This window comes from Cibotium barometz, chromosome 5 (assembly GCF_041138505.1).
Source record: "Cibotium barometz isolate CiBa-2024 chromosome 5, ASM4113850v1, whole genome shotgun sequence".
Classification (NCBI taxonomy): domain Eukaryota; kingdom Viridiplantae; phylum Streptophyta; class Polypodiopsida; order Cyatheales; family Cibotiaceae; genus Cibotium; species Cibotium barometz.
Window position 1 is genome coordinate 12,178,161 of NC_141050.1, and position 23,806 is coordinate 12,201,966.

A 23,806-nucleotide genomic window follows, 5' to 3' on the forward strand; every position below is an offset into this window, starting at 1 on the left:
TTCATCCTAGTCATTGTGATTTTGATTGACCAACTTTGTGAGGATCCACTTGAGGATTTTGTTGGTTGACTCAACTTGATTGTTGGCTTGCGGATAGTACACTGTGGAGCGTTTATGAATGATGAGATGTTGGGTAACCAGTTCCTCAATGACATCATTCATAAAGTGCTTGCTTTGGTTACTAATCAACTTGATGACATCATTCACAAAGTGCTTGCCTTGGTCACTAATCAACTCGATAGGGTATCCAAAACGAGTGATTATCATCTCGTAGAGGAATTTGGTAGTTGATTGTGCTGTGTTATTCCAGAGAGCACGGGCTTCTACCCATTTGGTGTTGTAGTCTGTGGCCACTATGTTGAGATATCGAGCTCTAGTGAGGTGGTAGACACTAATGACCCGCCTGGGGGATAGGCCCCACACCTACACCACTGGCATGGTTGGTGAGATCATGGGAGATATGCGGCCAGTGGGATGACAGGCTGTGTGACAGCCATTCTAGAGACTGGCATAGTTATAGCGCCAGCTCATTTAGTCGGGTTCACACTATAGAGAACCCGTGTATGTATTGCTTGAGTACCTTTCATATTATTGTGTACTCTTATCTTGTATATGGTGTGTTGAGTGTTGAGTAGAGAAGAAGAAGATTTTTAGCCTCTCACCTTGTGTGTTCTCTATTAGGGTTTTGTGAGTGTGTGTGTGTGCTTGCAAGAGCTCAAGCTCTCTTCCCCCCTGCATCTTTTCATGGTATCAGAGCCTGGTTTGTGCTAAGGGCTGAGCTGCAAGCAAGAGAACCATAGGAAGCGGTACGAGGGTAAGAGCTTCAACTACTCTTCCCTATTGTGTTGGTGACTACACCCTTGTCGGGAGCTCTACGGGAGGCACCGGCAAACGATCTCTGATTGAGGAGCTTTCTTCGTGGGAGTAAAGCTATAGGGCAACTATACAGTCCGGACTGCAATTTCCAAGCCAAAAACGCGTTTCTGGCGCGTCTGGACCTCCGTTTTTCAGAAAGCAGGCGATTTCGAGCACTGCGGGTAAGTCGTCGATTCTCTGCAGAACTCTGTTTCAAGTACTGCAGGAAGACAGATTGACTGTGCAGACACTGTGGGTGCTGCAAAGAGGTCTACAGTTGCCATTGGGTGTATGTATGCACATTGAAGTCACTGTTGGTGACATTTGAGAGTACTACAGTACCGCTGTGCAGAAAATACAGCAGTTGTGCAGAAAAACCAGAGTGCAGTTTCTGGTAAAATTGTGTGTTTCGCAATATGTCTAATGATGGCATAACACAGATTGTGGCTGAGAAGCTGGACAAGAATAACTTCCATGCTTGGAGGTTCAGGTTGACGAATTTCTTGATGGGAAAGGGCTATTGGGACTACATAGAAGGTGAGCATGGAGATACCGGATATAAATCCCGACTGCGCAGATGTGAAAGAGTTTAAAGACTGGAACCAAGGAGCCAGGAAGGTTATGTATTGGCTTTCCATTAGTATACAGGACACCATGATTGGGCACATTCAGGATGCCAAGTCCCCCAAGGAGGCATGGGACACCTTGGTAAAGCTTTATGAAACAAATACCAAGGCTCGTAAGATACAGTTGAAGAATGAACTTCACACTGTGGAGAAAAAGAGCATGTCTGTGAATGACTATACGCTGAAGATAAAGGGTATTGTGGAATCCCTTGCATCTATTGGTGTGTCAGTAGATGATGATGACAAGGTGGAAGTCTGTCTACGTGGTCTCGGGCCACAATACAAGGCGTTCAAGACGTCTATCCAGACTCGGGAAAACATTCCCAACTTTACAGATTTGGTGTCTATGCTGATTATCGAAGAGAAGAGCTTGGGTGAAGACCAACAGACTTCACAAAGCAAAAACAGTTCAGAGCAACAGGCCTTCTACACAAGTTCAGGAAGAGGACGAGGTAGAGGAGGCCGTGGACGTGGTCAAGGAGGTGGCCGAACAGGTAATCAGAATTATGGCCAGCAGCAGCAACAACAACAACAGTCCCAGAATCAACAACAACAGCAACATGCAGGTGGAAGAGGCAAATTCAGAGGCAGGGGGAGTCAAAGAGGCCGTGGAAATTGGCAAAGGCAATATAATGATGCACGTGAATGCTATTATTGTGGTAAGCCTGGACATGTGCAGGCAGAATGTTATAAAAAGCAAGCTGACATGCAAAATGGGAAAGTGCAGCAAAACAACTATGCAGCATCCTCAAGCAGAAATAATGAGGATAATGAAAGGTTGTTTGTTATGCAGCATGTTGTGAATGCCATGTCTGAAAATGTTGATGCAGCACAAAAAGATAATGTATGGTATGTGGATTCAGGCGCTTCGAACCACATGACGAGTCATGGGGAGTGGTTCAAGGAGATGAAAAACCCGGAAAGACCAGGTTTTGTGGAAACAGGGGATGACACTGCTCATCCAATTGCCCACGTTGGAGATGTGCCACTGTCTATGCAGGATGGCAAAGTGAAGTACCTTGCAGATGTACTTCATGTACCGAACATAACAAAGAATCTGGTCTCAGTTGGCCAGATGATTGAGCAGGGTTTGCAGGTTCGGTTTAACCCTGATGGATGTTATGTCGAAGACTTCAAAGACAAGTGCAGGTTGGTTGCAAAAGGCAACAGAGTGGGCAGAATGTTTACGTTGGATGTAGACATGCCTGAAATGAGTGCTGCAATGTTTGCAAATGGTTCAGGAGTTGTTGCAGACACAGACATATGGCATAAAAGAATTGGACATGTAAATGTGCAGAGATTGAAGTCTATGCAGACAAAAGGAATTGTGACAGGGCTGCCAAAATTTAAAGTGGAAGGTATGCAGAAAATATGTGAAGCATGCCAATTTGGGAAGCAAACAAAGCATGTGTTTCCACGTAATAGATATGTGAGCAGAAATGCACTAGATGTTGTGCATTCAGATGTATGGGGTCCTACGAAGACCGTGTCTATGGGAGGCTGCAGGTACTATGTCACTTTTATTGATGACCACACAAGGAAAGTGTGGGTATATTTCATGAAGGAGAAGAGTGAGGTGTTCACTCACTTTCAAAATTTCAGAGTTTTGGTTGAAAAGCAAACAGGGAAATATGTAAAGTGCCTAAGGTCAGATGGAGGGGGAGAATACTTCTCCAATGGGTTCTCGGATTTTTTGAAGAAGAATGGTATTCGGAGACAGTTCACATGCAGATACACTCCGCAGTCGCTGAGCGGAAAAACAGGCACATTGCTGAGATTGCGCGAGCATTGATGGAAGAGAAGAATATGCCGCATTGCTATTGGGCTGAGGCTGTTTCTACAGCAGTATACATCATGAACAGGACTCCAACTGCAGCCATACATGATGTAACTCCAGAGGAGAGGTTTACTGGCAGAAAACCAGATTTGTCTCATCTGAAAGTCTTTGGATGCATTGCATATGTGCATATGCCAGATGAGCTGAGAACTAAGCTGGATCCAAAAGCTGAAAAATGTGTGTTTATTGGATATTCCCTTGAGCAAAAGGGACACAGGTGTTATAACCCTGCTACACGTGAGCTGAGGGTAAGCAGGGATGTTGTGTTTGATGAGATGAGCAGCTGGTATGCTGTTGAAAAAGAAACTGTTGGGGCTGATTTGAGTGGAAGTGTGGTTGCACAGAATGCAGGTCAGCAATCACAGTCTTTGAGTGGACCAGGAGAGTCCTCATCTAGTGGGTCTGTTGATAGACCATGGTGTGGCAGGCTGCGTCATAATACCAGCCCTGCAAATGTGATTACTACATCACGTAAAGGAAAAGAGAAAGTGGTTGAGCCCCTTGGTATGCCTGACATTTCTGCAGGGCATTCTCATGTTGATGGAGAGTCTAGTGGCTCAGATATGAGCCTTGATGAGGAGCTTGGGATCCCAGCTATGAGAACACCTGGTGTAAAGAAGGCTATGGAAGCCATGAATGAGAAGCTACGAAGATCTGGGAGAGTGAGAAATCCTGTGCAGAGATTTACTTATGATGGTTATGTGGCACATCATTATGCATATATGGCAAAGGTTGTGCAGGTTGTTGAGCCCACATGCATTGATGAGGCTGTTGGAAATGTGTGTTGGGAGAAAGCTATGGATGAGGAGATGGATGCACTATATGGAAATGAAACTTGGGATTTAGTGCAATTGCCAGAAGGCAAGAAGGCCATTGGATGCAAGTGGGTGTACAAAGTTAAACATAACAGTGATGGAAGCATAAACAGGTACAAGGCTAGATTGGTAGCCAAAGGATATGCGCAGACATATGGGATTGATTATGAGGAAACTTTCAGCCCAGTTGCCAAGATGGCAACGGTGAGAGTTGTGATAGCAGTGGCTGCGTCAAAGCAATGGTCTTTACATCACAGATGGATGTAAAGAATGCATTCTTGCATGGGGATTTGCAAGAAGAGGTGTATATGTTGCAGCCACCTGGATATGAGGATGTGGGTCACCCCGAGCATGTTTGCAGGTTGAAGAAAGCCTTGTATGGCTTAAAACAAGCACCAAGAGCATGGTTTGACAAGATTTCTGAATATCTTGTCACTATTGGCTTTCATGTAGCCAATGCAGATTTCTCGCTGTATGTGAGACATGGTGATAGAGGAGTTGTGCTTGTTGTCATCTATGTAGATGACTTGATCATTACGGGGGACCATGATGTAGAGATCTTTGATGTAAAGATCTTGCTTAGACAGAAGTTCGAGATGAAGGATCTGGGGGAACTCAGATATTTCTTGGGCATTGAGGTGATTAGGTCACCACATGGTATTGGATTACTACAGAGACAGTATGGCTTGGACATGTTGTCCAAGTATGGTATGACAGGCTGTAAGCCTATTTCTGTGCCATTGGATTAGAATGGCAAGTTGAGTGCAGATTCAGGAGAGATCTTGGAGGATCCTACTATGTACAGACGCATAGTAGGAAGTTTGATCTACATGACGATCACCAGACCAGATTTGAGCTATGCTGTTGGGTTGGTGAGTCAGTTTATGCAGGTTCCACGGAAACCGCATTTGGATGCAGTGAGACGCATACTGAGGTATGTGAGGTCTACTTTGCATTGTGGACTATTCTATGAGACTGGGACAGAGATATGTGTACATGGGTACACAGATGCTGATTGGGCTGGTAGTATCTCAGATAGAAGATCTACCAGTGGATTCATGTTTTCTTTGGGGAGTGCTGCTATGACTTGGAGCAGCAAGAAGCAGCCTACGGTTGCTCTATCGAGTACAGAGGCCGAGTACAGAGGAGCTGCTATGGCAGCATGTGAGGTAGCTTGGTTGAGAAAGCTACTTGCAGATTTGGGTCTATCAGTGGATAGACAAGTTGTCATTTTCTGTGACAACATTAGCAGTATACAGTTGGCCAGGAACCCAGTCTTTCATGCTCGTACGAAGCACATAGAGGTTCACTACCATTTCGTCAGAGAGAAGGTCTTGGCAGGAGACCTTGACCTTGTTTATGTCAGCACAGAGGATCAGGTAGCTGACATCTTCACCAAAGCATTGGGTACAGAGAAGCTCCGCAGATTCAGGGCTTCACTTGGTGTACATGAGATGGAGTTGAGCTCGAGGGGGAGTGTTGAGATATCGAGCTCTAGTGAGGCGGTAGACATTGTGATGACCGGCCTGGGGGATAGGCCCCACACCTACACCACTGGCATGGTTGGTGAGATCATGGGAGATATGCGGCCAGTGGGATGACAGGCTGTGTGACAGCCATTCTAGAGACTGGCATAGTTATAGCGCCAGCTCATTTAGTCGGGTTCACACTATAGAGAACCCGTGTATGTATTGGTTGAGTACCTTTCATATTATTGTGTACTCTTATCTTGTATATGGTGTGTTGAGTGTTGAGTAGAGAAGAAGAAGATTTTTAGCCTCTCACCTTGTGTGTTCTCTATTAGGGTTTTGTGAGTGTGTGTGTGTGCTTGCAAGAGCTCAAGCTCTCTTCCCCCCTGCATCTTTTCACACTAGGATATACTTGTGACCAATGAAACGGTTTGGGGGCTTAAATGGGCCAACAAAGTCGAGGCCCCATTTTTGGAATGTTTCTAGGGAGAGGATTGGGTTGTGTGGCATCATTGAAAAGATGCAGAGAGGAAGAGAGCTTGAGCTCTTGCAAGCACACACACACACTCACAAAACCCTAATAGAGAACACACAAGGTGAGAGGCTGAAATCTGCTTCCTCTTCACTCAACACTCAACACACCATATACAAGAATAAGAGTACACACAATATGAAAGGTACTCAACCAAATACATACACGGGTTCTCTATAGTGTGAACCCGACTAAATGAGCTGGCGCTATAACTATGCCAGTCTCTAGAATGGCTGTCACACAGCCTGTCATCCCACTGTGGCCGCATATCACCCAAGATCTCACCAACCATGCCAGTGGTGTAAGTGTGGGGCCTATCCCCCAGGCGGGTCATCAGTGTCCACCGCCTCACTAGACGAGCTCGATATCTCAACACTCCCCCTTGAGCTCAACTCCATCTCATGTACACCAAGCAACGCCCTGAATCTGCGGAGCTTCTCTGTACCCAATGCTTTGCTGAAGATGTCAGCTACCTGATCCTCTGTGCTGACATAAACAAGGTCAAGATCTCCTGCCAAGACTTTCTCTCTGACGAAGTGGTAGTGGACCTCTATGTGCTTCGTACGAGCATGAAAGACTGGGTTCCTGGCCAACTGTATACTGCTAATGTTGTCACAGAAAATGACAACTTGTCTATCTACTGATAGACCCAAATCTGCAAAGTAGCTTTCTCAACCAAGCTACCTCACATGCTGCCATAGCAGCTCCTCTGTACTCGGCCTCTGTACTGGATAGAGCAACCGTAGGCTGCTTCTTGCTGCTCCAAGTCACAACAGCACTCCCCAAAGAAACATTAGGACCTCAATGGAAGGCTTCTTGGGCCCTTTTATTTGGCAGTTTAAGGAGTCAAACCTTTTCTCTTAAGAAGAAACGTTTTCTAATTAGAAGCTTCAAAATGGCTACTTTATTCGAATTTGAATTTTGGGGGGAAAATGGAATTTAAAATCTAGCGGACAAAACCATATCATGTAACATATCTATGGAAAGCTCTTGATGCGTAGATCACGGATCTATAATCTCCGCTCAAATTGGAGCTTGTATGTAGAAGTTATGGAGGTCCGAAAATTGTAAAATTGCCTCCCTCCCTTTTTGGGGAAAAAAGTGCACCCTTTGACCACTCTTACACCTCTCTTACAAACCCAACATTTCAGTCCACATGGCAACCTCCCATTTGGCTATTCCTTAATCACCTTGATTAGGCTTGGGCAAATTAAAGGACCCAAGAAGACCCCATTCACTTCCTAATGACATGAATCCACTGGTAGATCTTCTATCTAAGATACTACCAGCCCAATCAGCATCTGTGTACCCATGTACACATATCTCTGTCCCAGTCTCATAGAATAGTCCACAATGCAAAGTAGACTTCACATACCTCAGTATGCGTCTCACTACATCCAAATGCGGTTTCCGTGGAACCTGCATAAACTGACTCACCAACCCAACAGCATAGCTCAAATCTGGTTTGGTGATCATCATGTAGATCAAACTTCCTACTATGCGCCTGTACATAGTAGGATCCTCTAAGACCTCTCCTGAATCTGCACTCAACTTGCCATTCTGATCCAATGGCACAGAAATAGGCTTACAACCTGTCATACCATACCTGGACAACATGTCCAAGCCATACTGTCTCTGCAGTAATCTAATACCATGTGGTGACCTAATCACCTCAATGCCCAAGAAATATCTGAGCTCCCCCAGATCCTTCATCTCGAACTTCTGTCTAAGCAAGATCTTTACATCAAAGATCTCTGCATCATGGTCCCCCGTAATGATCAAGTCATCTACATAGATGACAACAAGCTCTCACATACAGCGAGAAATCTGCATTGGCTACATGAAAGCCAATAGTGACAAGATATTCAGAGATCTTGTCAGACCATGCTCTTGGTGCTTACTTTAAGCCATACAAGGCTTTCTACAACCTGCAAACATGCTCGGGGTGACCCACATCCTCATAACTAGGTGGCTGCAACATATACACCTCTTCTTGCAAATCCCCATGCAAGAATGCATTCTTTACATCCATTTGATGTAAAGACCATTGCTTTGACGTAGCCACTGCTATCACAACTCTCACCTTTGCCATCTTGGCAACTGGGCTGAAAGTTTCCTCATAATCAATCCCATATGTCTGCGCATATCCTTTGGCTACCAATCTAGCCTTGTACCTGTTTATGCTCCCATCACTGTTATGTTTAACTTTGTACACCCACTTGCATCCAATGGATTTCTTGCCTTCAGGCAATTGCACTAAATCCCAAGTTTCATTTCCATATAGTGCATCCATCTCCTCATCCATAGCTTTCTCCCAACACACATTTCCAACAGCCTCATCAATGCATGTGGGCTCTACAACCTGCACAACCTTTGCCATATATGCATAGTGATGTGCCACAAAACCATCATATGTAAATCTCTGCACAGGGTTCTTCACTCTCCCTGATCTTTGCAGCTTTTCATTCATGGATTCCATAGCCTTCTTTACACCAGGTGTTCTCGTAGCTGGTATCCCAAGCTCCTCATCAAGGCTCATATCTGAGCCACTAGTAGACTCTCCATCAACATGAGAATGCCCTGTAGAAATGTCAGGCATACCAAGGGGCTCAACCACTTTCTCTTTTCCTTTACGTGATGTACTAATCACATTTGCAGGACTGGTATTATGACGCAGCCTGCCACTCCATGGTCTATCAATAGACCCACTAGATGAGGACTCTCCTGGTCCACTCAAAGACTGTGATTGTTGACCTGCATTCTGTGCAACCACACTTCCACTCACATCAGCCCCAACAGCTTCTTTTTCAGCAGCATACCAGCTGCTCATCTCATCAAAGACAACATCCCTGCTTACCCTCAACTCACGAGCAGGGTTATAACACCTGTATCCCTTTTGCTCAAGGGAGTATCCAATAAACACACATTTTTCAGCTTTTGGATCCAGCTTAGTTCTCAGCTCATCTGGCACATGCACATATGCAATGCATCCAAAGACTTTCAGATGAGACAAATCTGGTTTTCTGCCAATAAACCTCTCCTCTGGAGTTACATCATGTATGGCTGCAGTTGGAGTCCTGTTCATGATGTATACTGCTGTAGAAACAGCCTCAACCCAATAGCTATGCGGCATATTCTTCTCTTCCATCAATGCTCGCGCAATCTCAGCAATGTGCCTGTTTTTTCGCTCAGCAACTCCGTTTTGCTGCGAAGTGTATCTGCATGTAAACTGTCTCCTAATACCATTCTTCTTCAAAAATTCAGAGAACTCATTGGAGAAGTACTCTCCCCCTCCATCTGACCTTAGGCACTTTACATATTTTCCTGTTTGCTTTTCAACCAAAACTCTGAAATTTTGAAAGTGAGTGAACACCTCACTCTTCTCCTTCATGAAATATACCCACACTTTCCTTGTGTGGTCATCAATAAATGTCACATAATACCTGCAGCCTCCCATAGATATGGTCTTTGTAGGACCCCATACATCTGAATGCACAATATCTAGTGCATTTCTGCTCACATATCTGTTACGTGGAAACACATGATTTGTTTGCTTCCCAAATTGGCATGCTTCACATATTTTCTGCATACCTTCCACTTTAAATTTTGGCAGCCCTGTCACAATTCCTTTAGTCTGCATAGACTTCAATCTCTGCACATTCACATGTCCAATCCTTTTATGCCAAATGTCTGTGTCTGCAACAATTCCTAAACCATTTGCAAACATCGCAGCACTCATTTCAGGCATGTCTACATTCAACGTAAACATTCTGCCCACTTTGTTGCCTTTTGCAACCAACCTGCACTTGTCTTTGAAGTCTTCGACAACATAACAACCATCAGGGTTAAACCGAACCTGCAAACCCTGCTCAATCATTTGGCCAACTGAAACCAGATTCTTTGTTATGTTCAAAACGTGAAGTACATCTGCAAGGTACTTCACTTTGCCATCTTGCATAGACAATGGCACTCCAACATGGGCAATTGGATGAGCAGTGTCATCCCCTGTTTCCACAAAACCTGGTCTTTCCGGGTTTTTCATCTCCTTGAACCACTCCCCATGACTCGTCATGTGGTTCGAAGCGCCTGAATCCACATACCATACATTATCTTTTGTGTTGCATCAACATTTTCAGACATGGCATTCACGACATGCTGCATAACAAACAACCTTTCATTATCCTCATTATTTCTGCTTGAGGATGCATAGTTGTTTTGCTGCACTTTCCCATTTTGCATGTCAGCCTCCTTCTTATAACATTCTGCCTGCACATGTCCAGGCTTACCACAATAATAGCATTCACGTGCATCATTATATTGCCTTTGCCAATTTTCATGACCTCTTTGACTCTCCCTGCCTCTGAATTTGCCTCTTCCACCTGCACGTTGTTGTTGTTGTTCATTCTGGGACTATTGTTGTTGTTGCTACTGCTGCTGGCCATAATTCTGATTACCTGTTCGGCCACCTCCTTGACCGCGTCCACGGCCTCCTCTACCTCGTCCTCTTCCTGAACTCGTGTAGAAGGCCTGTTGCTCTGAACTGTTTTTGCTTTGTGAAGACTGTTGGTCTTCACCCAAGCTCTTCTCTTCGATAATCAGCATAGACACCAAATCTGTAAAGTTGGGAATGTTTTCTCGAGTTTGAATGGACGTCTTGAATGCCTTGTATTGTGGCCCGAGACCACGTAGACAGAGACTTCCACCTTGTCATCATCATCTACTCACACACCAATAGATGCAAGGGATTCCACAATACCCTTTATCTTCAGCGCATAGTCATTCACAGACATGCTCTTTTTCTCCATAGTATGAAGTTCATTCTTCAACTGTATCTTACGTGCCTTGGTATTTGTTTCATAGAGCTTTACCAAGGTGTCCCACGCCTCCTTGGGGGACTTGGCATCCTGAATGTGCCCAATCATGGTGTCTTGTATACTAATGGAGAGCCAATACATAACCTTCCTGGCTCCTTGGTTCCAGTCTTTAAACTCTTTCACATCTGCAGGAGTCGGATTTATATCCGGTATCTCTGGTGCCTCTTCATGCTCACCTTCTATGTAGTCCCAATAACCTTTTTCCATCAGGAAATTCGTCAACCTGAACCTCCAAGCATGGAAGTTATTCTTATCAAGCTTCTCAGCCACAATCTGGGTTATCCCATCATTTGACATCTTGCCAAACACACAATTTTACCAGAACCTGCACTCTGTATTTTCTGCACAAACTGCTATATTTTCTGCACAGCGGTACTGTAGTACTCTCAAATGTCACAACCAGTGACTTCAATGTGCATACATACACCCAATGGCAACTGTAGACCTCTTTGCAGCACCCACAGTGTCTGCACAGTCAATCTGTCCTCCTGCAGTTCTTAAAACAGAGTTCTGCAGAGAATCAAAGACTTACCTGCAGTGCTCGAAATCGCCTGCTTTCTGAAAAACGGAGGTCCAGATGTGCCCGAAACGCGTTTTCGGCCCAAAAAATGTTGTCCAATAGGACCGTAAAGTTGCCCTATAGCTTTACTCTCGCGAAGAAAGCTCCTCAATTAGAGATCGTTGCCGGTGCCTCCGACCCTATAAGACATTCAACCAAGCTAAGCATGCTCTCTTGAGATTGCTGTTTGCGTTCCGCATATGTCATGTGATCATTATTATCCATTTGGGGTAGTTGGGTGGGTTCTAGTTTCTTGATTGGTCTATGTGGTGCACTGAGTGAAGAGTAAGAACTTGTTTCATCCTCACTTAGTGATGCACTAGAACTTATTTTATTTTCTGACTTTCTTTGGTTTGTCAAATTTTCATTATGTTTACCCATGCGACGAGATCAAATTTTCTTTTGGGCTTTTGTATCTTGTGTCGCACATATGGGTTTTGTGATTTGTGTGGTGGTTTTTGAGGTGGATGTTGTATAGATTTTGGCTCTTTTGGGATTATGTCCTCTACATGCTCCTTTTCCCTATCCTTTAATTCAACCTTGGTTTTGATAGTTTGTTGTTCTTATTTTTCTTGGTTTTACAAGGTTTTGTTTTCTGTTTTGGGTTTTGTTTTAAAACATGTTCTTCTACCCATGTCGAGGTATTGTCTTTTGCATTCCGTTTGATTGTTTTTCGTGCCTTGGCTTGTAAACGTGTAAGTACATTCAAGGGTACCGTGGACAATTGACTTTTGTACACTCAAAATGTTAAGAGTTGTATCAAAATGTTGTACCGTGGACAATTGACTATTTTGTACACTCAAAATGTTAAGAGTTGTATTTTGTGAGACAAGTTGTATCAAATGCAACTCGTCTTAGGCAATCTTGGAACATGTGTTCAATGTTACATCATTCACACATGGGTCAGTGAGACTATGGGCATGGAAGTATTCCAAATTGTGCAGTTTGCCACCTTGAGAGGTCCACGATAATAGAAACACTGAAGTGTTTGATTAATTGCTTCTTCTTGAAAGAGCAGTTTCTACCCTTTGGATTGCTTCTATTTGGTGCACGAGAGATGGAGGTTTTGAGTCAATTGTGCATGAAGCGGGACACTCTTTAGTATCGTGGTCAAAGGTCTTACATTCCTCACTTGTAGAGGCATTAAGGATGTCTGTTTTTGAAGGTTCTCATCCTCTCTTAGAGATGTCCATTGGAAGGTTTTAAGCAAGGCTACATAGAGTTTGGGGAATGTCAATTCCGAGATCGATCTTTCTTTTGCCATTGCTTCACTTGGTTTAGATGAGGAACACCTTGTAGCATGATCATCTTTAAGCATGTTATCATCTAAACGTATTGCTTCTTTAAAACATTGATTGAATGTTTCCGGATTGGATACAATGATCAAGTTGTGTAAGCTATTATTCTTCAAGCCCATCCGATGAGACATCTCTTCAAAATTGAACATCGTTTAATTTTTCCCAGGACTCACAATGTGAGTCCAAGAGATTTATTTGAAGGATAAAATCTCTAATGGATTCATTTGGTTGACGTTCAATTGAATAAAGTTCTGTTGTTACACTCCACCGATCACCTTGTCTGGAAAAGCCATGTATAAAGGTTGATTTCAAGGTTTTGAAGTTGGTCTTGATCGTAGGCATCAATGTGATGAACCATCGACTAGCTTTTCCCTCTAAGCATAGGTTCAATCCATGTACCTTGGTGGGACAATTGGGATTTCCAAAGGCTTCACATCTTTGTTCAAACATTTGAATGAATTGAATAGGGTCTTTTGTTCCGTCGTATTTGCCCACAATTTTGGAAATTTGTACGACCATATTTTTGTATGAGTCACTAAGGCCATATGTGAGTGCTCTTGAGACACATTGAGTCCTTGGGCTACCTCCCTTCCTAGGCTAGTCAATATGTCCAAGGTGTGGGTATCCAGGAAAGGGTTGGTACTTATAGGATTTGCGAGAATGCCAGGTAAGGGACCCAAGCCCGGTGGGATCGAAGTGATAGGGGGTGTAAAACCCCATGACATGCTTGTTATAGGAATAGCCAATGGTATCAGGAGAAGCATTTGCGGCATAGATCTCAATGGCTTGAAGATGTCAGCCATTGGGTTCAGTCCTTGTTTGATCCATGGCAATCCCTCTATTGTGGCTATGTCTGAGTGCCTAAATGCTCCTTAATGAGCAAACAAATGTTTTTTTTTTTGCCTTTTATATTCTCCCACAACCCGTTATAGCCTCAACAGGCTTGGCATACTCTTTATTGGGTTAAATGGGTGTCTGTTTTCCCTAAATAGCTTAGGCGCTATACATACGGAGATAATTTTATGAAAAAAGCATAGCTAGTAACTTCCCAAATGGAAGAGGAGGTCCTAAAACCTATTTTCCATCACTGTCTCAAGACAGAAAAAAACTTCAAGAATTTTTTTCCTATTTCGCAGCACGTTTTTGAGGGTATTCCAAAAGGAATTTTGAAAAACTCTGTATAAGGTTGTTGTAGTATTTTTGGAGTACTACAACTTTGTTTTCCTGAGTCATCCGTGATTTTGTTGTTTGGACCCTCAAAAAGTAGCCCGAATATGGCTCGTCGCTGTTTTTGTGATTTTTTCGTGGTTTTTGGGCTATTTTTTGCCTCGATTTTTGGGTCAAATTTTGAGGCTATTGGTTGGAGGCCAAAATGTTCGATTTTGACTCCAAACGGCAGTCCAAATTGAAGAGCTCAATGTCAGCTTTCCGTTGATCCCTAGAGCACCTTCATTGGATATACGGTTTAGGAGATACAAGCCTCCAAACAAGGGTGTTTTCTTGAGTCCTTTTTTTTTGGGGCCGATAGACCCCTTTTCACGCCAACGGATTTCGCGAGTTTTATAAATTTTGATTTTTTTTCGTTGTTCTTTTTTGTTCACGTAAACGAAGGATCTCACGCCGTGAACCCTTATTGGTTCACGTTGTGAACCAGACTTTACGAAATATTAAATTTAATTTTTTTTTGTGCGGTTCCCAAGGGCGTGAACCTTTTGACCGTGAAGTTGCAGAAAATGGTTCACTTCGTGAATCGAACTTCACAGGAATAGTAAATTCGCTTTTTTTTTGGGCGTGAACCCTTTGACCGTGAAGCTACAGTCGTGAATCGGACTTTACGAGAATATTAAATTTTATTTTAATGCGGTTCCCACGACCGAGGGTGTGAACCCTTTGGCCATGAAGTTGCAGAAAATGGTTCAAGTCGTGAACTCCGCGGACTTCCCGATAATTTTCAATTCAAATTTTTTTTTTTTGGCGTGGTTCCCGAGGGCATGAACCCTTAGTTTCGTGAAGTTGCAGAAAATGGTTCATGTTGTGAACTGGACGGACTTCATGGAACTATTAAATATGTTTTTTTTTTTGGCGCGGTTCCGGAGGGAGTAAACCCTTGGTTCCGTGAAGTTGCAGAAAATGGCTCACGCCATGAACTGGCGGACTTCACGAAACTATTAAATTTGATTTTTTTCGGCACGGTCCTGAGGAGGCGTGAACCTTTTGGGCGTGAACCCTTTGGGTGAAGTTGGAGAAAATGGTTCACGTCGTGAACTGGACTTCACGGGAATATTAAATTTGATTTTTTTGGCGCAGTTCCTGAGGGCGTGAATCCTTAGTTCCATGAAGTTGTAGAAAATGGTTCACACCGTAAACCGAACTTCACGAAGCTATTAAATTTGATTTTTTTGGTACGGTTCTCGAGGGCATGAACCCTTAGTTCCATGAAGTGTAGAAAATGGTTCATGCCGTGAACTGGACTTCACAGAACTATTAAATTTGATTTTTTTTTTAGCACGGTTCCCGAGGACATGAATCATTAGTTCCGTGAAGTTGCTGAAAATGGTTCACGCCCTGAACCAGACTTCACGGAACTATAAAATTTGTTTTTTTTTTGGGTGTGGTTCCCGAGGGCATGAACCTTTTAGGCGTGAACCTTTGGCCGTGAAGTTGTAGAAAATGGTTCACGTCGTGAACTGGACTTTACGAGAATATTAATACTATTTTTTTTTAAGAGTCTAGTGGGAAATACGAATTTTCCTTTTAGGGGGACCGACCTCATTCACAAGACGGTCAAAATGCTTCCCCAGCATTCTTGACATAAAACAGTCATTTAAAAACAGGTCATGATACAATTTCTATAACGAACTCTCGTTTTTCCACATTAATCAACATTACTTAATCCACATTCATTTCATATAAATTCCCTAATGCATCTTTCTATGCATAGAAAATAATTCTAATGAAAATAACGCTTTTACAATAAAAATATTTCCAATATGCATCTTTCTATGCATAGAAATTAATTCTAATGAAAATAACGCTTTTACAATAAAAATATTTCCAATATGCATCTTTCTATGCATAGAATGAAAATAACACTTTTTAGAATACACAAACGGAGGGGATTACTGTTTTTGAATAACATAAAGATAAAACTTATTTCCACAAAATTTAAGAAAATTTTGCCATAACCTCCTTTGTATGGCTGACCATTTTTCAAATTTTACACTCTAAATCTACTTAGAATTTACCCCAAGATGCATTTAGCACTCTAATTTTATCAATTCCCATTTTTTTAAGAGAAAACAATACGGAAAGTTTATCTCTATTTATTTGATTGCACATCTTGGATAAAGAAGGGCTGAATTCAATGAAGAGAAGAGGGAAGCCTTTCCATCAAGGCATAACATCCAATTTCAATTTAAAAGAAGCAAGAAATCATAAACCATAGAATAGAATTAGAAAAAAGTAGAATTTCTAACTTACATGGAGTTTTGTGAGCTATCCTTTGGCTTGAGGGATTGAGGGTTTTACTCTTGCTTGGATCAAGAGTATCCACAAATTCTTTGTAGAGAAAATAGTAAAAAACAAGTGAATTATCAATGAATTCAATGTTTTTGGCTTTGGGGAGGAGTAGAGTAACAGTGCATAAAACACTATTAATATTTACAAAGGAGGAGGCTTCTATTTATAGGAAAAAGTGAGCCTCTAACCAAGCAAACTGATGCTAGAATTTTCCAGATCAGTTTGGTCACGTTTTAACCATTTTTAGGTCAGTTTAGCTTACTTTTTTGATTTTAGTTGAAATAGGAGAGAGGAGAAATGAAAATATCTCATTATTTGAGAGTTTAAAACTCATCCACACATGTGAAATAGGTGCCTCCTTCATGAGGTGAATTACCCACACTGAGGTGTCAAAAATGCATCATTTTCTTTAAATATCTCTTCTTTTTTACCTAGTAACCTTGTCCTTAGTCAACTCTTCATCTTATGTGAGTATTTACTTATTTTTGGGAGATTTTTCTTTTATTCTTCAATTTATCTCCTCCCTAAATTTGGATTAATCTTATTGGTCCATAGAAACCTTAATCCAAATTTTCATAAAATGTGGACCCTCAGGCTAAGGTCCTTTTTACCTATTTTTAATTTATTTTAATTGTACACTGGAAAGTTTTTTTTGAATTTTTGTTTAAAGGAAAATCATTTTAATAAGAAGGGATATTTTTCCATCCAAAGATATCTAGAAACTGAATTACCTCTCTCTAGAAGATTTTCTCTCTCTAGTCCAAAACAGAAGATCTGTTATCAAAACTGAAGCCAGAAAAACTTCCCTTGCCCGGAAAGCACGGGTGAATCCTCCAGGATAACTTTTCTCTAACGTAGTCAAAAGCCTTGACCAACTAAATTGATCTGACCCAACCCGTAGTATCAAAGTCAGATCAAGGAAAAGATTGCACTTGGATCATAGAGACCAATGCTTTTTTCCTCATTGAGAGGCACATCTGTTGATTCTTTTCTATAGAATAATTTTTATCCGTGATTTACTTCATCTATCGTACCATAACAGAATTGAGTCTCATTTTAGGGATCCATCAGTCCAGCCTACATTCCCATGGGTTAGCCAACCACTCTAGTGATGGGATCCAATTAGGAATTTGGTTAGGTTTTGTCACGGGTACCAGGGAAAAGAGTTCCTAGGCCCCCTAGCTGGATATTTATGCAAACTTAAAACTAGTCACACCACTTACACACCCAATATAAAATTGCCTTTTTCACAGAATCAGCTAACTTCAAAAATAATCATTTAATGAAACCATTGTGTCACTGATCATAATCCTGAAAATCTCTGGTTAAATCTTTATTTCCAATCATTCCTTCATCGGTGTACCTATGGCATCATTGGCAACCAGAACGCTCACCACTTGTTCACTCAGGGGCCTTTTTGATAATTCCCAGCTCATAGTAACCGGCAATATATTCACATATCAAAATGGAATCTCCATTGAAGATCAGCAAGATCAACGAACGGATCCATATAAAAGAGCCATGGTCTCATCCGTTGAGGACTAGCAAGGTCAATCAACCAGATCTATGCCCGAATTCAGAAAACAACACAAACTGATTCTTTTTCCAAATCAGTTTGGTCAATTTTTGACCATTTTTAGGTCAGTTGAGCTAACTTTTTGGAACTAGACTTGAATTAGGAGAGAGGAGAGATGAAATATCTCAATTTTTGAAGATTTAAAACTCAATTGCACATGTGAAGTAGGCGCCTCATTCATGAGGGGGAATCCCCATTGTGAGGTGTCAAAATCCATTTTTTTAGCTTTTCCTTTGGTCCTTAGTCCACTCTTCATTTTATGTGAGTATTTACTCATTTTTGGGGGGATTTTTTTTATTTCTTCAATTTATCTTCTTCATACATTTGGATGAATTTGATTGGCTCTTCAAAACCTTAATTTGAAATTTTTCAAAAATCTGGACCCCTAGGATAAGGCCTCTTGAATAAATTTTACTCAATTTCTAATGCACCTTCTGAAAATCTTTTTGAACTTCTGTTTCGGGGAAACTTATTTTAATAAGAAGATATATTTTTCCATCCAAAAATATTCAAAATTTGAATATTCTCTCTCTAGAATATTTTCTCTCTCTAGATCAAAACAGGTAGAAACAGGATCTTTTATATTTCTAAAGAGGGAATTAATTACAGGGGAAGATGCTGGATATCTTGAGAGGCTGGGGAGGAATCTTACATTCTCTCCCAATGTCCTCATCTCGCAAACTGGGGATGATCTCGTTACAGATCGGCTTCTTTCTCCTAGGTGACATCTTCAAAAGGATAGAACTTCCATTTAACCAATCATTCTCTCAGAATTCTGTTCTTGAGAATCTTTTCTCGAACTTCAAGGATTTCTTCAGGTTGGAGTTCCATCTGCCCTTGGGTTGAAGAAGTTAAGATTTCATCATCAAGCACATGATTCGGGTTTGGTATATACTTTTTAAGAAGGTTGACATGAAATACATTATGTACTTTGAGATGAGGAGGCAGAAGAAGCTCGTAGGCTAAGTCACCTACTTTCTTTGTAATCAGATATGGCCCACAATATCTAGGGGATAACTTCTTGTACTTCCCAAGAGATAGAGAACTTCTTTTGGGAGGCGTACTCAAATGAAGACCATATCTGCTTCTTTGAATTCTCTGTCTGTCCTCTTCTTATCTGCATACTGCTTTTGTCTATCCTGGGCAGCTTTTATATCTTTACGAATTGCCTGTAGCTCCATGTCATCAAGCATCTCTCTAGACATCTCGACCCTAATCAATGGGTCGGACCAAGTTAATGGAGTTAAGAAATCTTGTCCATACAAAGCTTTGAAAGGGCTCATCCCAATACTTCTGTGATAAGAAGCATTGTAGGCAAACTGGACTAGGTGCAGATAGCTTAGCCACTTCTTGGATTCCCTGCCACCCAGAGCATGACCGAAGTATATCTTCGATTACTTGGTTCACCCTTTCAGTTTGACCATCGATCTTAGGGTGGTAGGTTGTGCTGAGATCCAAGAAAGTTCCTACTGCTTCAAAAAATGCAGTCCAGAATCTTGACGTGAATTTAGGGTCTCGATCACTTACTATTCTTCTGGGTAGGCCATGAAATCTGAAGATTTCCTTGAGAAACACGCTAGCCACATCCACTACAGTGTAGGTTTCTTTTACTGGAATCAGATGGGCAACTTTGGTTAATATATCAACTACCCCAAAGATGGAGTTGTAACCTGATTGCACTGAAGGTAATCCAGTAATAAAATCCATACTGATACATTCCCACTTCCCAGGCATTTTTACTCTCTCTACCTTGACTTTTTGACAGGTCAGACATTCACGTACATGATTAAGCACATCCTTTTTTAGACCAGGCCAAAAGAAGCTTTTCTTCATAGACATGTAGGTTTTGATGAAACCTGGATGTCTTGCAATAAGGCTATCATGTGCTTCGTTCATAATTTGTCCCTTGGCTCCCTCATCATTTTGGGAATGCATAGCCTGTAATTATAATACATAATTCCATCATCCAGACTGTACCCTTGAACTCGGTTCAACTCCTGTGGAGTTTTGCTTTCCTGCATAAGTAGCGTAGCAATAGGGCCAAAGAATCTATCCTGCATGATCTTCTCTCTTGCTTCAATAATCAAAGGATTTGACACTATAGTAATTGCAAGCAAGGAGGCTTTTTTGCTGAGGGCATCTGCTATCACATTTTCTTTGCCTGGGTGATACTTGATTTCAAAATCAAATTCATGCACGGTCTACATCCACCTTCTTTGGCGCATGTTGACATTAGGGAAAAAGGGAGCTCATTTTGGGGCCCTGTAAGAAATTCACTATTTTTTTATTTATTTCTCTCCTAAAAGACCTCAAAAATAGTAAAATACGAAAACGTGGCTCAGAACTGTCAGTAAGGACTACAGAACTGTCAGTTCAGAAAGGAATAAGATAATCTTTTGTCTAACTAACACGATTTTGCATTACATATCTCCTTAGTTTTTTTTTTGTTTCCCGAAGATTCCGCATCTCTTTTGACGACGTGTACAGGCCTCTCATAAAGAATCCATCACTGAACTTGATGATTGCACTTTTTCAAAATATTTACATGGATACTGCCACACTTCCACGATTCATGTTACAAAAAGACTATGAGATTGACAAGCATATTGAAGAAATATTTCATGGTGGTAAAGGAACCACTGTGTATACCCTTGGAACAATATATTTGTAGATCTACAACAACTTCAAAGAAGAATGGTCGAGTTTTATGGAATAACATTTGAGGAGTGCAAAGGCATTTTGAAATTTGTTATCAAACTGGATGAGTGTGAGGTTGTAAAGGAAAAGAAAATGGAAAGGTGAGCACTTGATACATCATTGACTGAAGCGAGTTCGAAGTATTTTAGTGTGCAGTCGGAGAAACACATGGTGGTTAGGCTCGTTCCAGGTATGATCATTTTTTTGTTTCGTACTTGATTTTAGTCATTGTTTTCAAATCTTTTATAGTAAAACTTTTGTTTTCTATAATCACAAGTAAAGATAGAAGACCATGAAACACTAGATTGGGTGTTTCACCACACGAAAATACCAAGAATAAATAAAAGACAAGTGCGAGGAGAGAATCTCCATGTTGCAGGAAAAGGTGATTTTCAAGTAGAGTGGCACATGGCGGGGGATCTTAAAACACTTAAGTGCATGTATAACGTTAGTAAAGGAGGCAACTCAAAGTCTCCTTGTCTTTACTGCAAAGAATCAGCTCAAGTAATGGATTCCAAATGGTGGAAGAGAGCACCTAATAGAGATAAAGTTGACCCTAACTTCAAGGCCATTCTTGACATTCCACTATGTAATGTTCACATATGCTCATTGCATGGTCTATGTCGAATTATTGAGAAATTCGTATTTTTGTATATTGGATTTGCTTGGAAACTTCGTCCCGAAAAGAATAGAAAGGATGCTCTTCAACAAGCATTGGAAAAAGTGTTATCTGATATAGGTCTGCATGGAGGTGATGTTCATATCACAAAGGATTTTAAAAAGTCTACCAATGAGGTAGAACAGTTTCAAGGATTAATTATGGATTGTGGAAGCAAGTCCATAATGCCGTGAAAGATCATGAGGCAGATGGAGAAGCACGAAATGTGAAGGCAGAGGTGTGGAGGTCTCTTGATCAACTCTTCATGTTCTGTGACAATGTAACATGGACAAAAAGTGATACAAGAACTTTGAAGAGGCAATTAAACATTTTGGGAAGTCAATGAAAGACGCATGGACAGCCTGCAATATAACTCACTACATGGTAAAGTTCTGTCTTCTTCTTTTACTTAAGTGTGATCCTCTTTTTTTTATAACTTACTATGCATTCTTATGTCTCTGTGAAAACAGCATATCATCTACAACCACCTTCCCTATTTTGTCAAAAAGTATGGATGCCCAGTAATTTGGTCTACCCAAGGCATGGAGAAGTCTCACTACATGGCACATAATGCATTTTTCAGACACACACAACACTACGGAGGGAGTCAAAAGGCAAATAGTCTGAAGGAAGTCTTCCAATGGTTTTACCGAGGCATACTACAGAGGCTGCATGCTAAAAGAAAAGTTGCTAGCTCCAAAGTCAAGCCTGCTTTTATTCTAGCCCAAAAGCAAAGACGAAGACAAACTTTGGACAATTCAATGGCAGCAGAGAGACATAGACAATGGAGTAGGTATAGAAAAATGCATACTAAAAATATTTTATTAAAAAAGTGTTACTTTCTTTAGAATTAAATTCTATGCATAGAAGGAAGCATATTGAAATTTTTATTTTGATCATAAAAGAGTGATTTTCATCATAAATGATTTGTATGCATGAAAGATATATTTTTTATATTAAAAGAGTGATTTTCATCATAAATGATTTGTATGCATAAACATATACATAAAAGATATTTTTATGTATTAAAAGTGTGATTTTCATCATAAATGATTTTTATGCATAAATGGATGCATAAAAGAAATTCTTTTATATTAAAAGAGTGATTTTCATCATAAATGATTTGTATGCATAAAAGATTTTTTTATATTAAAAAAGTGATTTTCATCATAAATGGATTTTTTTGCATAAAAGAAATTGTTTTATTATAAAAGTGTGACTTTCATCAGAATTGAATTTATGAAAAAATAGATGCATAAAAGAAAGTTTTTATTTTAAAAGAATTATTTTTCATTGGATTTAGTTTTTATGCATGGGAAGATGCATAAGAGAAATTCTTTTATTCTAAAAGTGTAATTCCTACTAAATTGGATTTATGCATGGAAAGATGCATAAATAATTTATTTTAATCCAAAAGTGTTATTCTCATCAAATATGATTTTATGCATAGAAAGATGCATAAAGAATTTTATTTTTAATTCAAAATAGTTATTTTTATCAATTTTAATTTTATGCATAAATAGATGCATAAAGAAATTTATTTTTAATTCAAAAGAGTTAATTTTATCAATTTTGATTTTATGCATAAATAGATGCATAAAGAATTTTAGTTTTAATTCAAAAGAGTTATTTTCATCAATTTTGATTTTATTCATAGAAAGATGCATAAAATATTTTATTTTTAATTCAAAAGAGTTATTTTCATCAATTTTGATTTTACGCATAGAAAGATGCATAAAGAAATTGATTTTTAATTCAAAAGAGTTATTTTTATCAATTTTGATTTTATGCATAAATAGATGCATAAAGAAAATTATTTTTAACTCAAAAGAGTTATTTTCATCAATTTTGATTTTATGCATAAATAGATGCATAAAGAATTTTATTTTTAATTCAAAAGAGTTATTTTCATCAATTTTGATTTTATGCATAGAAAGATGCATAAAAGAATTATTTTTATTTCAAAAGTATTATTTTCATTGAAATTGAATTTATGCATAGATAGATGCACAAAAGATTTATTTTTATTTTGAAAGTATTATTCTCATTAAAATGGAATTTATGCATAGTAAAATGCATAAAAGGTTTATTTTGTAATTCAAAAGTGTTATTTTCTTTAAAATCGAATTTATGCATAAATAGATGCATAAAAGGATTTTTATAAAAGTGTTATTCCTACTAAAGTTGTCTTTATGCTTAATTAGATGCGTAAAGAATCTTTATATCAAAAAATTAGAATTCTCTTGCATTCTATGAATGGATGGATGGAAGTGATATGAATCAGATAAATGTAAATGGATGAATGGATGTGATGTTCTGTGAATTAGGATGTGAATAATGTAGATCAATGTAGATGGATGTATGGATGATGTGGTTTGATGTGTGAATGATGTGGGTTGATGTAAATGGATGGATGGATGATGTGGTTTGATGTGTGAATGATGTAGATTAATGTGGATGGATATATAGATGATGTGGTTTGATGTGTGAA